Raw genomic sequence first — 12,648 nt, 5'->3', positions numbered from 1 at the left:
TGTACCTGGTGGCTAGTGGAGCGGCTGCCCAGTAATCAGTGTCCACGCCAGTGCGCACACGGTCCACCCCCTACGGCCACGCTCCCCTTCATCAGCGGCCTCGTGATCCGGAAGGGTGGTGTGTGTGTGACTGACCTTAGGATGAAACCGGACCCTCCGCTGCAGTGACCCAGCAACCAGGGCACGGGAGTATACAGCGCCGCTGGGAGTGATGAAGCTGCAGTAAAGATGTCTATTAGACCTAGCCTGCTGCAGCCCTTGTAGATTCTCATAAAACAAGTTCTTCTTTTCTTGTCAAAATTTATAGCTAAGAATAGGCTGCCTGAGGCAGGCCCCTGTTAAGTGGCCTGCTACTGAAGGCACCAACTACAAACTGAGCTCCCTGTTCATGGAAGCGGGGTTATAGAGGAGAATGCACTGAGCATCTTGGGAACAGTCAAAAGCTTTGAGCCGGTTGGTGCCTCAGATCAAGATCCTACTCTACACCCCAATGTGAATCCTTGTGGAGTCCAGTGTACCCCACAGAAGAAATTAATGTGTCACACCCATTGGCAGCAACCTTAGAATAGCTGCTGACGGGCACAATTGAGAAAGGAAGGGGGGGGGGGGGACATTTGAATCCAGCACATAAATGCAATTCAAATATGTAATTTGTACCTTCCTATTTTAAAATATAATGGATGAACCTCACCCTGTGATAACAATCTTCATGATCAAGAGATCTCATATGCAAAATAAGTATGAGTTGGGATAGGGCTGGGGAGGGTGGCTGCTCGGGCAGCCCCTCCCCCGTCAAGTTAAGGAGATTCAACTGAGGAAGCACAAGGGAACTCTCGTCTGGGGACAACAACTGCAGGGAGACCACATCTTTTCAGATGAACATGGGAGGGCGGAAGGCTGCCTAATACTGAAGCACCATCAAATATCAAACCATATGCAACATCTAGTACAAGCCTTCCTGGGGGAAGGTCTGCAGCAGACGGATTTGCATACAGTGATGTTATTCAAGCAGTGGGCCAAAGTTGGCTGGAACCCTCATCTGCATATGAAAAGAGAAAAGGGGCGTGCAGGGCATGGCGGCCTTTTGCAGTGCTTGGATGACCCCTAGTTCTCATTAAACACCCCCACCCTCCTTTGGTGTGGGGCTCATGTTGGCCATGCCCCATCCCCTGAAGCATTCAAGCTGATTTCTTGCAGCAGCTGGGCACTGTAACAGCTCCAGAGCTGTTCTGTAAGGCAAGTAAAAGGGTGTGGGCCCTGCAGCACCACCTGTAGTTTGCATTGTGCGTTGGAAGGCACAAAGTAAGCAGACGGGAGGAGAAGTCAGGATAGTGCGCAAGGGCATCCTTTTCTCTTAGTCCGTAGAGGATGCTGGGGTCACATTAAGAACCATGGGGTATAGACGGGATCCGCAAGAGACATGGGCACTTTAAGACTATCAAAGGGTGTGAACTGGCTCCTCCCTCTATGCCCCTCCTCCAGACTCCAGTTATAGGAACTGTGCCCATGGAGACGGACATTTCGAGGAAAGGATTTATTGTTAAACTAAGGTGAGCATCTTACCAGCTCACACCTTAAGCATGCCGCAGAACGTGGCATTCAACAGAACACAAGCCAACGGCATGAACAATTGCAGCAAAAAGCTGACCAGAACCATAACACAACATGTGTATAACCACAAGTAATAACTGCAGACACAGTATGGACTGGGACGGGTGCCCAGCATCCTCTACAGACTAAGAGAAAAGGATTTACCGGTAGGTATTAAAATCCTATTTTCTCATACGACCTAGAGGATGCTGGGGTCACATTAAGAACCATGGGGTTATACCAAAGCTCTTGAACGGGTGGAAGAGTGCGTACGACTCTGCAGCACCGAATGACCCAACTTGAAGTTATCATCGGCCAAGGTATCAAACTTGTAAAACTTAGCAAAAGTGTTTACTAAATAGCTGCTCGGCAAAGTTGCAATGCCGAGACTCCCCGACCAGCTGCCCAGGATGAACCCACCTTTCTAGTAGAATGGGTCTTCACCTAATTCAGTAACGGCAATCCTGCCATGGAATGAGCATGCTGAATCTTACCACAGATCCAGCGCATAATGGTCTACATGGAAGCAGGACACCCAATCCTGTTGGGAGCATACAGGACAAACAGAGCCTCTGTTTTCCTAATCTGAACCGTTCTGGTGACATAAATTTTCAAAGTTCTGACCACAGCCAGAGACTTTGACTCAACGAAGGTGTCAGTGGCCAAAGGCACCATGTGGAAAGATGAACCACCTTCGGCAGAAATTGTTGACGTGTCCTCAATTCTGCTCTATCTTCATGAAAGATCAAATAAAGGCTCTTGTGATACTGCATGGTTTGTACTGTTTTCCATGTGCTCCCAGATCTTTCAAGCAAGTAGCATGGTCAAGAAAGTTCTGTTTGAAAAGAAACAAACATTTACTGTCATTGTTATGCAAATAAACTTACATTAAAGCTAACAAGAAAGCAAACTCGTTCTGTCTTTAAACTGATAAAAGAAACCCCAATAATATGGGCATACCTCCCAACTTTGTCGGCTCGCAAAGAGGGACACACGCGCAACGAAGTCGCGCGCGCTCCCAAAAAGGGTGTGGCCTAAGTAAAAGGGGGCGTGGCTTCGCGGGAGGACCCGCGATCGCGAGTCACGCCCCCGTTTTCGGCACTGAGCGGGCATGCCCAGCGCTCTGTGAGCCGCTGGCATGCCACCTCTCCCTCTGACTTCAGTGAATAGACGCTGTGCGCATGCGCACAGCGTCTATTCACCGCTGCTCTGCTAAGCAGGGCAGCGACAGACAGAGCCTCCCAATTGTCCTCCCCACCGCGGGACACTGCGGCCCGCAGGTGGGACAGCGGGACAGTCCCCAAAAAACGGGACTGTCCCGCGAAAATCGGGACAGTTGGGAGGTATGATATGGGGCATGCAAAAATTGAGATAAAACTCAGTTTTGCTCCTCTCCACGGAAATCTTTAGTAAAAGGCGAAAGATTTGTTCGTTCTGAAGAGAAACCAGAGCATGACCAAGATTCCACCTGTCGCCTGAGTGCCATGCCAGCAGTCCTCATTCAGCTCAAAGTGAGCACCCAATTTGAAAGAAAGAAAGCAGATTTCTCACCAGGCTTCCCCTTGCTATAAACATGGTTTGTACTCTTTTCCATGTGCTCCCAGATCTTTCAAGCAATTAGTATGGTCAAGAAAGTTCTGCTTGAAAAGAAACAGACATTTATTGTCATTGTTATGCAAATAAACTTACATTAAAGCTAACAAGAAAGCACACTCGTTCTGTCTTTAAACTGATAAAAGAAACCCCAATAATATGGGGCATGCAAAAATTGAGATAAAATTCAGTTTTGCTCCTCTCCACGGATAATCTTTAATAAAAGGCGAAAGATTTGTTCGTTCTGAAGAGAAACCAGAGCATGACCAAGATTCCACCTGTCGCCTGAGTGCTGTGCCAGCAGTCCTCATTCAGATCAAAGTGAGCGCCCAATTTGAAAGAAAGCAGATTTCTCACCTGGCTTCTCCTTGCTATAAGCATGGTTTGTACTGTATTCCATGTGCTCCCAGATCTTTAAAGCAAGTAGCATGGTCAAGAAAGTTCTGTTTGAACATAAATAAACATTTACTGTCATTTCTATGCAAATGAGCTTACATTAAAGCACACTCATTCTATCTTTAAACCGGTAAAAGAAACCCCAAAAAGATGGGGCATGCAAAAATTGAGATAAAACTCGGTTTTGCTCCTCTCCACGGAAATCTTTAGTAAGAGGCGAAAGATTTGTTCGTTCTGAAGAGAAACCAGAGCATGACCAAGATTTTTATATGAAAATATGTGTTCTCCCTGCAGTTGTTGTCCCCAGATGAGAGTTCCCTTGTGCTGCCTCAGCTGAATCTCCTTTACTTGACAGAGATGTGCCTGAGCAGCGGCCCTCCCCAGCCCTATCCCAAATCATACTTATTTTGCATAGGCGATACCATGGTCATGAAGATTGTTCTCCCAGGGTGAGGTTCATTCATTGCATTCTGGGTATGCTGACCCCTGTGATTTCCCCAAATGTGGGAAACTCGACTGCATTATTTGTGGTAGTGGGGGACTGTGTTTGTGCTTTCCTCTGGTCAGCTCTGGTAAAAGTCAGATTTATTTGTCTCAGATCTTCCTCTAGCCTTGTTCTTCTTTCGAGAGTTCCCTTGTGCTGCCTCAGTTGGATCTCTTTCACTTGACAGGGGGGTGCCCGAGTAGCGACCCTCCCCAGCTCTAGCCCAACTCCTACTTACCTGCCAGGTGAGATACTATGATCATGAAGGTGCTTCTCCCAGGGCAAGGCTCACCCATTGCACTCTGGGTGTGGTGCCCCTGCGATTTCCCCAAATGTGGGAAGCTTGACTGCATAATTTGTGTTTCCCCTGGTCGGCTCTCGTATAATTCAGATCTCTTTGTCTCAGGTCTCTCTCCAGCCTAGTTTGCTGTCTGTTTCCACTTCTTTTTTCATGAGCCCCTCCCTTTTATACCCTTATGCACTATCCTGACTTCTCCTCTTGTCTGCTTACTTTGTGCCTTCCAATGCACAATGCAAACTACTGGTAGTGCTGCAGGGCCCACACCCTTTTACTTGCCGTACAGAGCAGCTCTGGAGCTGTTACAGTGCCCAGCTGCTGCAAGAAATCAGCTTGAATGCTTCAGGGGCTGGGGCATAGCCAACATGAGCCCCACACCGAAGGAGGGTGGAGGTGTTTAATGCGAACTAGGGGTCATCCAAGCGCCGCAAAAGGCCGCTATGCCCTGCACGCCCCTTTTCTCTTTTCATATGCAGACGAGGGTTGAAGCCAACTTTGACCCACTGCTTGGATGACATCACCGTATGCAAATCCATCTGCTGCAGGCCTTCCCCCAGGAATGCTTGCACTAGTTGTTGCATTTGGTTTGTTGTTTGGGGGTGCTTCATTATTAGGCAGCCTTCTGCCCTCCCATGTTCATCTGAAAATATGTGTTCTCCCTGCAGTTGTTGTCCCCAGATGAGAGTTCCCTTGTGCTGCCTCAGTTGAATCTCCTTTACTTGACAGAGATGTGCCTGAGCAGCGGCCCTCCCCAGCCCTATCCCAAATCATACTTATTTTGCATAGGATATACCATGGTCATGAAGATTGTTCTCCCAGGGTGAGGTTCATTCATTGCATTCTGGGTATGCTGACCCCTGTGATTTCCCCAAATGTGGGAAACTCGACTGCATTATTTGTGGTAGTGGGGGACTGTGTTTGTGCTTTCCTCTGGTCAGCTCTGGTAAAAGTCAGATTTATTTGTCTCAGATCTTCCTCTAGCCTTGTTCTTCTTTCGAGAGTTCCCTTGTGCTGCCTCAGTTGAATCTCCTTCACTTGACAGGGGGGTACCCGAGCAGCGACCCTCCCCAGCTCTAGCCCAACTTCTACTTACCTGGCAGGTGAGATACTATGATCATGTAGGTGCTTCTCCCAGGGCAAGGCTCACCCATTGCACTCTGGGTGTGGTGCCCCTGCGATTTCCCCAAATGTGGGAAGCTTGACTGCATAATTTGTGTTTCCCCTGGTCGGCTCTCGTATAATTCAGATCTCTTTGTCTCAGGTCTCTCTCCAGCCTAGTTTGCTGTCTGTTTCCACTTCTTTTTTCATGAGCCCCTCCCTTTTATACCCTTGTGCACTATCCTGACTTCTCCTCCTGTCTGCTTACTTTGTGCCTTCCAATGCACAATGCAAACTACAGGTAGTGCTGTAGGGCCCACACCCTTTTACTTGCCGTACAGAGCAGCTCTGGAGCTGTTACAGTGCCCAGCTACTGCAAGAAATCAGCTCGAATGCTTTAGGGGCTGGGGCACAGCCAACATGAGCCCCACACCGAAGGAGGGTGGAGGTGTTTAATGTGAACTAGGGGTCATCCAAGCGCCGCAAAAGGCCGCCATGCCCTGCACGCCCCTTTTCTCTTTTCATATGCAGACGAGGGTTGAAGCCAACTTTGACCCACTGCTTGGATGACATCACCGTATGCAAATCCATCTGCTGCAGGCCTTCCCCCAGGAATGCTTGCACTAGTTGTTGCATTTGGTTTGTTGTTTGGGGGTGCTTCAGTATTAGGCAGCCTTCTGCCCTCCCATGTTCATCTGAAAATATGTGTTCTCCCTGCAGTTGTTGTCCCCAGATGAGAGTTCCCTTGTGCTGCCTCAGTTGAATCTCCTTTACTTGACAGAGATGTGCCTGAGCAGCGGCCCTCCCCAGCCCTATCCCAAATCATACTTATTTTGCATAGGAGATACCATGGTCATGAAGATTGTTCTCCCACGGTGAGGTTCATTCATTGCATTCTCTGTATGCTGACCCCTGTGATTTCCCCAAATGTGGGAAACTCGACTGCTTTATTTGTGGTAGTGGGGGACTGTGTTTGTGCTTTCCTCTGGTCAGCTCTGGTAAAAGTCAGATTTCTTTGTCTCAGATCTTCCTTTAGCCTTGTTCTTCTTTCGAGAGTTCCCTTGTGCTGCCTCAGTTGGATCTCCTTCACTTGACAGGGGGGTACCCGAGCAGCGACCCTCCCCAGCTCTAGCCCAACTTCTACTTACCTGGCAGGTGAGATACTATGATCATGTAGGTGCTTCTCCCAGGGCAAGGCTCACCCATTGCACTCTGGGTGTGCTGCTCCTGCGATTTCCCCAAATGTGGGAAACTTGACTGCATAATTTGTGTTTCCCCTGGTCGGCTCTCGTATAATTCAGATCTCTTTGTCTCAGGTCTCTCTCCAGCCTAGTTTGCTGTCTGTTTCAACTTCTCTTTTCTTGAGCCGCTCCCTTCTATGCCCTTGCGCACTATCCTGACTTCTCCCGTCTGCTTACTTTGTGCCTTCCAATGCACAATGCAAACTACAGGTAGTGCTGCAGGGCCCACACCCTTTTACTTGCCGTTCAGAGCAGCTCTGGAGCTGTTACAGTGCCCAGCTGCTGCAATAAATCAGCTTGAATGCTTCAGGGGATGGGGCATGGCCAACATGAGCCCCACACCAAAGGAGGGTGGGGTGTTTAATGCGAACTAGGGGTCATCCAAGCACCGCAAAAGGCCGCCATGCCCTGCACGCCCCTTTTCTCTTTTCATATGCAGATGAGGGTTGAAGCCAACTTTGACCCACTGCTTGGATGACATCACCGTATGCAAATCCGTCTTCTGCAGAACTTCCCCCAGGAATGCTTGCACTAGTTGTTGCATTTGGTTTGTTGTTTGGGGGTGCTTCAGTATTAGGCAGCCTTCTGCCCTCCCATGTTCATCTGAAAATATGTGTTCTCCCTGCAGTTGTTGTCCCCAGATGAGAGTTCCCTTGTGCTGCCTCAGTTGAATCTCCTTTACTTGACAGAGATGTGCATGAGCAGCGGCCCTCCCCAGCCCTATCCCAAATCATACTTATTTTGCATAGGAGATACCATGGTCATGAAGATTACTCTCCCAGGGTGAGGTTCATTCATTGCATTCTGGGTATGCTGACCCCTGTGATTTCCCCAAATGTGGGAAACGCGACTGCTTTATTTGTTGGTAGTGGGGGACTGTGTTTGTGTTTTCCTCTGATCTCTGGTAAAAGTCAGATTTCTTTGTTTCAGATCTTCCTCTAGCCTTGTTCTTCTTTCGAGAGTTTCCTTGTGCTGCCTCAGTTGGATCTCCTTCACTTGACAGGGGGGTGCCCGAGCAGCGACCCTCCCCAGCTCTAGCCCAACTCCTACTTACCTGCCAGGTGAGATACTATGATCATGAAGGTGCTTCTCCCAGGGCAAGGCTCACCCATTGCACTCTGGGTGTGCTGCCCCTGCGATTTCCCCAAATGTGGGAAACTTGACTGCATAATTTGTGTTTCCCCTGGTCAGGTCTCGTATAATTCAGATCTCTTTGTCTCAGGTCTCTCTCCAGCCTAGTTTGCTGTCTGTTTCCACTTCTCTTTTCTTGAGCCGCTCCCTTCTATGCCCTTGCGCACTATCCTGACTTCTCCTCCTTTCTGCTTACTTTGTGCCTTCCAACGCACAATGCGAACTACAGGTAGTGCTGCAGGGCCCACACCCTTTTACTTGCCTTACAGAGCAGCTCTGGAGCTGTTACAGTGCCCAGCTGCTGCAAGAAATCAGCTTGAATGCTTCAGGGGCTGGGGCATAGCCAACATGAGCCCTACACCGAAGGAGGGTGGAGGTGTTTAATGCAAACTAGGGGTCAGCCAAGTGCCGCAAAAGGCCACCATGCCCTGCACGCCCCTTTTCTCTTTTCATATGCAGACGAGGGTTGAAGCCAACTTTGACCCACTGCTTGGATGACATCACCATATGCAAATCTATCTGCTGCAGGCCTTCCCCCAGGAATGCTTGCACTAGTTGTTGCATTTGGTTTGTTGTTTGGGGGTGCTTCAGTATTAGGCAGCCTTCTGCCCTCCCATGTTCATCTGAAAATATGTGTTCTCCCTGCAGTTGTTGTCCCCAGATGAGAGTTCCCTTGTGCTGCCTCAGTTGAATCTCCTTTACTTGACAGAGATGTGCCTGAGCAGCGGCCCTCCCCAGCCATATCCCAAATCATACTTATTTTGCATAGGAGATACCATTGTTATGAAGATTGTTCTCCCAGGGTGCGGTTCATTCATTGCACTCTGGGTATGCTGACCCCTGTGATTTCCCCAAATGTGGGAAACTCGACTGCATTATTTGTGGTAGTGGTGGACTGTGTTTGTGCTTTCCTCTGGTCAGCTCTGGTAAAAGTCAGATTTCTTTGTCTCAGATCTTCCTCTAGCCTTGTTCTTCTTTCGAGAGTTCCTTTGTGCTGCCTCAGTTGGATCTCCTTCACTTGACAGGGGGGTGCCCGAGCAGCGACCCTCCCCAGCTCTAGCCCAACTCCTACTTACCTGCCAGGTGAGATACTATGATCATGAAGGTGCTTCTCCCAGGGCAAGGCTCACCCATTGCACTCTGGGTGTGCTGCTCCTGCGATTTCCCCAAATGTGGGAAACTTGACTGCATAATTTGTGTTTCCCCTGGTCAGGTCTCGTATAATTCAGATCTCTTTGTCTCAGGTCTCTCTCCAGCCTAGTTTGCTGTCTGTTTCCACTTCTCTTTTCTTCAGCAGCTCCATTCTATGCCCTTGCGCACTATCCTGACTTCTCCTCCTTTCTGCTTACTTTGTGCCTTCCAACGCACAATGCGAACTACAGGTAGTGCTGCAGGGCCCACAACCTTTTACTTGCCTTACAGAGCAGCTCTGGAGCTGTTACAGTGCCCAGCTGCTGCAAGAAATCAGCTTGAATGCTTCAGGGGCTGGGGCATAGCCAACATGAGCCCCACACCGAAGGAGGGTGGAGGTGTTTAATGCAAACTAGGGGTCAGCCAAGTGCCGCAAAAGGCCACCATGCCCTGCACGCCCCTTTTCTCTTTTCATATGCAGACGAGGGTTGAAGCCAACTTTGACCCACTGCTTGGATGACATCACCATATGCAAATCTATCTGCTGCAGGCCTTCCCCCAGGAATGCTTGCACTAGTTGTTGCATTTGGTTTGTTGTTTGGGGGTGCTTCAGTATTAGGCAGCCTTCTGCCCTCCCATGTTCATCTGAAAATATGTGTTCTCCCTGCAGTTGTTGTCCCCAGATGAGAGTTCCCTTGTGCTGCCTCAGTTGAATCTCCTTTACTTGACAGAGATGTGCCTGAGCAGCGGCCCTCCCCAGCCATATCCCAAATCATACTTATTTTGCATAGGAGATACCATTGTTATGAAGATTGTTCTCCCAGGGTGCGGTTCATTCATTGCACTCTGGGTATGCTGACCCCTGTGATTTCCCCAAATGTGGGAAACTCGACTGCATTATTTGTGGTAGTGGTGGACTGTGTTTGTGCTTTCCTCTGGTCAGCTCTGGTAAAAGTCAGATTTCTTTGTCTCAGATCTTCCTCTAGCCTTGTTCTTCTTTCGAGAGTTCCTTTGTGCTGCCTCAGTTGGATCTCCTTCACTTGACAGGGGGGTGTCCGAGCAGCGACCCTCCCCAGCTCTAGCCCAACTCCTACTTACCTGCCAGGTGAGATACTATGATCATGAAGGTGCTTCTCCCAGGGCAAGGCTCACCCATTGCACTCTGGGTGTGCTGCCCCTGCAATTTCCCCAAATGTGGGAAACTTGACTGCATAATTTGTGTTTCCCCTGGTCGGCTCTCGTATAATTCAGATCTCTTTGTCTCAGGTCTCTCTCCAGCCTAGTTTGCTGTCTGTTTCCACTTCTCTTTTCTTGAGCCCCTCCCTTCTATACCCTTGTGCACTATCCTGACTTCTCCTCCCGTCTGCTTACTTTGTGCCTTCCAATCTTTGCAAAAGAGAGATATCGGCAAGGAAAAGCTGTATTGTACCTTTGCATTTTTCTCCCAAACGAAGGACACTAGAATGAAAATTTTAAAGCCTCCTGTTAGTGCTTCATCTACACGTTATAGCCCTGAATTTTCCAATGCCTAGCTCTTTGCAAAAGAGAGATATTGGCAAGGAAAAGCTGTATTGTACCTTTGCATTTTTCTCCCAAACGAAGGACACTAGATTGAAAATTTTAAAGCCTCCTATTAGTACTTCATCTACACGTTATAGCCCTGAATTTTCCAATGCCTATCTCTTTGCAAAAGAGAGATATCGGCAAGGAAAAGCTGCATTGTACTTTTGCATTTTTCTCCCAAACGAAAGACACTAGAATGAAAATTTTAAAGCCTCCTTTTAGTGCTTCATCTACACGTAATAGTCCTGAATTTTCCAATGCCTATCTCTTTGCAAAAGAGAGATATCGGCAAGGAAATGCTGTATTGTACCTTTGCATTTTTCTCCCAAACGAAAGACACTAGAATGAAAATTTTAAAGCCTCCTGTTAGTGCTTCATCTACACGTTATAGCCCTGCATTTTCCAATGCCTATCTCTTTGCAAATATACGAGACCTGACCAGGGGAAACACAAATTATGCAGTCAAGTTTCCCACATTTGGGGAAATCGCAGGAGCAGCACACCCAGAGTGCAATGGGTGAGCCGATATCTCTCTTTTGCAAAGAGATAGGCATTGGAAAATTCAAGTAGTGCTGCAGGGCCCACACCCTTTTACTTGCCTTACAGAGCAGCTCTGGAGCTGTTACAGTGCCCAGCTGCTGCAAGAAATCAGCTTGAATGCTTCATGGGATGGGGCATGGCCAACATGAGCCCCACACCAAAGGAGGGTGGGGGTGTTTAATGCGATCTAGGGGTCATCCAAGCAGCGCAAAAGGCCGCCATGCCCTGCACGCCCCTTTTCTCTTTTCATATGCAGATGAGGGTTGAAGCCAACTTTGACCCACTGCTTGGATAACATCACCATATGCAAATCCATCTGCTGCAGGCCTTCCCCCAGGAATGCTTGCACTAGTTGTTGCATTTGGTTTGTTGTTTGGGGGTGCTTCAGTATTAGGCAGCCTTCTGCCCTCCCATGTTCATCTGAAAATATGTGTTCTCCCTGCAGTTGTTGTCCCCAGATGAGAGTTCCCTTGTGCTGCCTCAGTTGAATTAACTTTACTTGACAGAGATGTGCCTGAGCAGCGGCCCTCCCCAGCCCTATCCCAAATCATACTTATTTTGCATAGGAGACACCATGGTCATGAAGATTGTTCACCCAGGGTGAGGTTCATTCATTGCATTCTGGGTATGCTGACCCCTGTGATTTCCCCAAATGTGGGAAACTCGCCTGCATTATTTGTGGTAGTGGGGGACTGTGTTTGTGTTTTCCGCTGGTCAGCTCTGGTAAAAGTCAGATTTCTTTGTCTCAGATCTTCCTCTAGCCTTGTTCTTCTTTCGAGAGTTCCATTGTGCTGCCTCAGTTGGATCTCCTTCACTTGACAGGGGGGTGCCCGAGCAGCGACCCTCCCCAGCTCTAGCCCAACTCCTACTTACCTGCCAGGTGAGATACTATGATCTTGAAGGTGCTTCTCCCAGGGCAAGGCTCACCCATTGCACTCTGGCTGTGCTGCCCCTGCGATTTCCCCAAATGTGGGAAACTTGACTGCATAATTTGTGTTTCCCCTGGTCGGCTCTCAATGCTCAATGCTTCATGGGATGGGGCATGGCCAACATGAGCCCCACACCGAAGGAAGGTGGAGGTGTTTAATGCGAACTAGGGGTCATCCAAGCGCCGCAAAAGGCCGCCATGCCCTGCATAACCCTTTTCTCTTTTCATATGCAGATGAGGGTTCCAGCCAACTTTGGCCCACTGCTTGGATGACATCACCGTATGCAAATTCGTCTCCTGCAGACCTTCCCCCAGGAATGCTTGTACTAGTTATTGCATATGGTTTGATATTTGATGGTGCTTCAGTATTAGGCAGCCTTCCGCCCTCCCATGTTCATCTGAAAAGATGTGGTCTCCCTGCAGTTGTTGTCCCCAGACGAGAGTTCCCTTGTGCTTCCTCAGTTGAATCTCCTTAACTTGACGGGGGAGGGGCTGCCCGAGCAGCCACCCTCCCCAGCCCTATCCCAACTCATACTTATTTTGCATATGAGATCTCTATATCATGAAGATTGTTCTCACAGGGTGAGGTTCATCCATTATATTTTAAAATAGGAAGGTTCAAATTACATATTTGAATTGCATCTATGTGCTGGAT

General features: G+C 48.7%; 16 non-coding genes and 1 pseudogene across 16 annotated transcripts; 14 read left to right on the top strand and 3 right to left on the bottom strand.

Moving 5' to 3' along the window:
• Window positions 1–2,931: 2,931 nt before the first annotated feature.
• Window positions 2,932–3,044, bottom strand: LOC135048004 (U5 spliceosomal RNA). Its single transcript, XR_010239958.1, has one exon. It is a non-coding gene; the product is annotated as a U5 spliceosomal RNA (small nuclear RNA).
• A 286-nt stretch (window positions 3,045–3,330) lies between these two features.
• Window positions 3,331–3,447, bottom strand: LOC135048007 (U5 spliceosomal RNA). The gene has a single exon (XR_010239961.1). It is a non-coding gene; the product is annotated as a U5 spliceosomal RNA (small nuclear RNA).
• Window positions 3,448–3,717: 270 nt separating this feature from the next.
• Window positions 3,718–3,833, bottom strand: LOC135047994 (U5 spliceosomal RNA). Its single transcript, XR_010239949.1, has one exon. It is a non-coding gene; the product is annotated as a U5 spliceosomal RNA (small nuclear RNA).
• Window positions 3,834–3,977: 144 nt separating this feature from the next.
• Window positions 3,978–4,141, top strand: LOC135048018 (U1 spliceosomal RNA). Its single transcript, XR_010239972.1, has one exon. It is a non-coding gene; the product is annotated as a U1 spliceosomal RNA (small nuclear RNA).
• A 152-nt stretch (window positions 4,142–4,293) lies between these two features.
• On the top strand, window positions 4,294–4,456 carry LOC135047974 (U1 spliceosomal RNA). Its single transcript, XR_010239934.1, has one exon. It is a non-coding gene; the product is annotated as a U1 spliceosomal RNA (small nuclear RNA).
• A 674-nt stretch (window positions 4,457–5,130) lies between these two features.
• LOC135048015 (U1 spliceosomal RNA) lies at window positions 5,131–5,294 on the top strand. Its single transcript, XR_010239969.1, has one exon. It is a non-coding gene; the product is annotated as a U1 spliceosomal RNA (small nuclear RNA).
• Window positions 5,295–5,446: 152 nt separating this feature from the next.
• LOC135047959 (U1 spliceosomal RNA) lies at window positions 5,447–5,609 on the top strand. The gene has a single exon (XR_010239921.1). It is a non-coding gene; the product is annotated as a U1 spliceosomal RNA (small nuclear RNA).
• Window positions 5,610–6,283: 674 nt separating this feature from the next.
• LOC135048040 (U1 spliceosomal RNA) lies at window positions 6,284–6,447 on the top strand. The gene has a single exon (XR_010239994.1). It is a non-coding gene; the product is annotated as a U1 spliceosomal RNA (small nuclear RNA).
• Window positions 6,448–6,599: 152 nt separating this feature from the next.
• LOC135048044 (U1 spliceosomal RNA) lies at window positions 6,600–6,762 on the top strand. Its single transcript, XR_010239998.1, has one exon. It is a non-coding gene; the product is annotated as a U1 spliceosomal RNA (small nuclear RNA).
• A 670-nt stretch (window positions 6,763–7,432) lies between these two features.
• LOC135047957 (U1 spliceosomal RNA) lies at window positions 7,433–7,597 on the top strand. The gene has a single exon (XR_010239920.1). It is a non-coding gene; the product is annotated as a U1 spliceosomal RNA (small nuclear RNA).
• Window positions 7,598–7,746: 149 nt separating this feature from the next.
• LOC135047949 (U1 spliceosomal RNA) lies at window positions 7,747–7,909 on the top strand. Its single transcript, XR_010239913.1, has one exon. It is a non-coding gene; the product is annotated as a U1 spliceosomal RNA (small nuclear RNA).
• A 674-nt stretch (window positions 7,910–8,583) lies between these two features.
• Window positions 8,584–8,747, top strand: LOC135048029 (U1 spliceosomal RNA). Its single transcript, XR_010239983.1, has one exon. It is a non-coding gene; the product is annotated as a U1 spliceosomal RNA (small nuclear RNA).
• A 152-nt stretch (window positions 8,748–8,899) lies between these two features.
• Window positions 8,900–9,062, top strand: LOC135047955 (U1 spliceosomal RNA). Its single transcript, XR_010239918.1, has one exon. It is a non-coding gene; the product is annotated as a U1 spliceosomal RNA (small nuclear RNA).
• A 674-nt stretch (window positions 9,063–9,736) lies between these two features.
• Window positions 9,737–9,900, top strand: LOC135048028 (U1 spliceosomal RNA). The gene has a single exon (XR_010239982.1). It is a non-coding gene; the product is annotated as a U1 spliceosomal RNA (small nuclear RNA).
• Window positions 9,901–10,052: 152 nt separating this feature from the next.
• Window positions 10,053–10,215, top strand: LOC135048049 (U1 spliceosomal RNA). The gene has a single exon (XR_010240003.1). It is a non-coding gene; the product is annotated as a U1 spliceosomal RNA (small nuclear RNA).
• Window positions 10,216–11,614: 1,399 nt separating this feature from the next.
• Window positions 11,615–11,778, top strand: LOC135048039 (U1 spliceosomal RNA). Its single transcript, XR_010239993.1, has one exon. It is a non-coding gene; the product is annotated as a U1 spliceosomal RNA (small nuclear RNA).
• Window positions 11,779–11,930: 152 nt separating this feature from the next.
• Window positions 11,931–12,072, top strand: LOC135047979 (U1 spliceosomal RNA; annotated as a pseudogene).
• Window positions 12,073–12,648: the final 576 nt, after the last annotated feature.

The sequence above is a fragment of the Pseudophryne corroboree genome, unplaced genomic scaffold, assembly GCF_028390025.1.
Source record: "Pseudophryne corroboree isolate aPseCor3 unplaced genomic scaffold, aPseCor3.hap2 scaffold_944, whole genome shotgun sequence".
Lineage (NCBI taxonomy): Eukaryota > Metazoa > Chordata > Amphibia > Anura > Myobatrachidae > Pseudophryne > Pseudophryne corroboree.
Note: the sequence above shows the minus strand (reverse complement) of the source record. Positions and strands in the feature narration are given on the sequence as shown.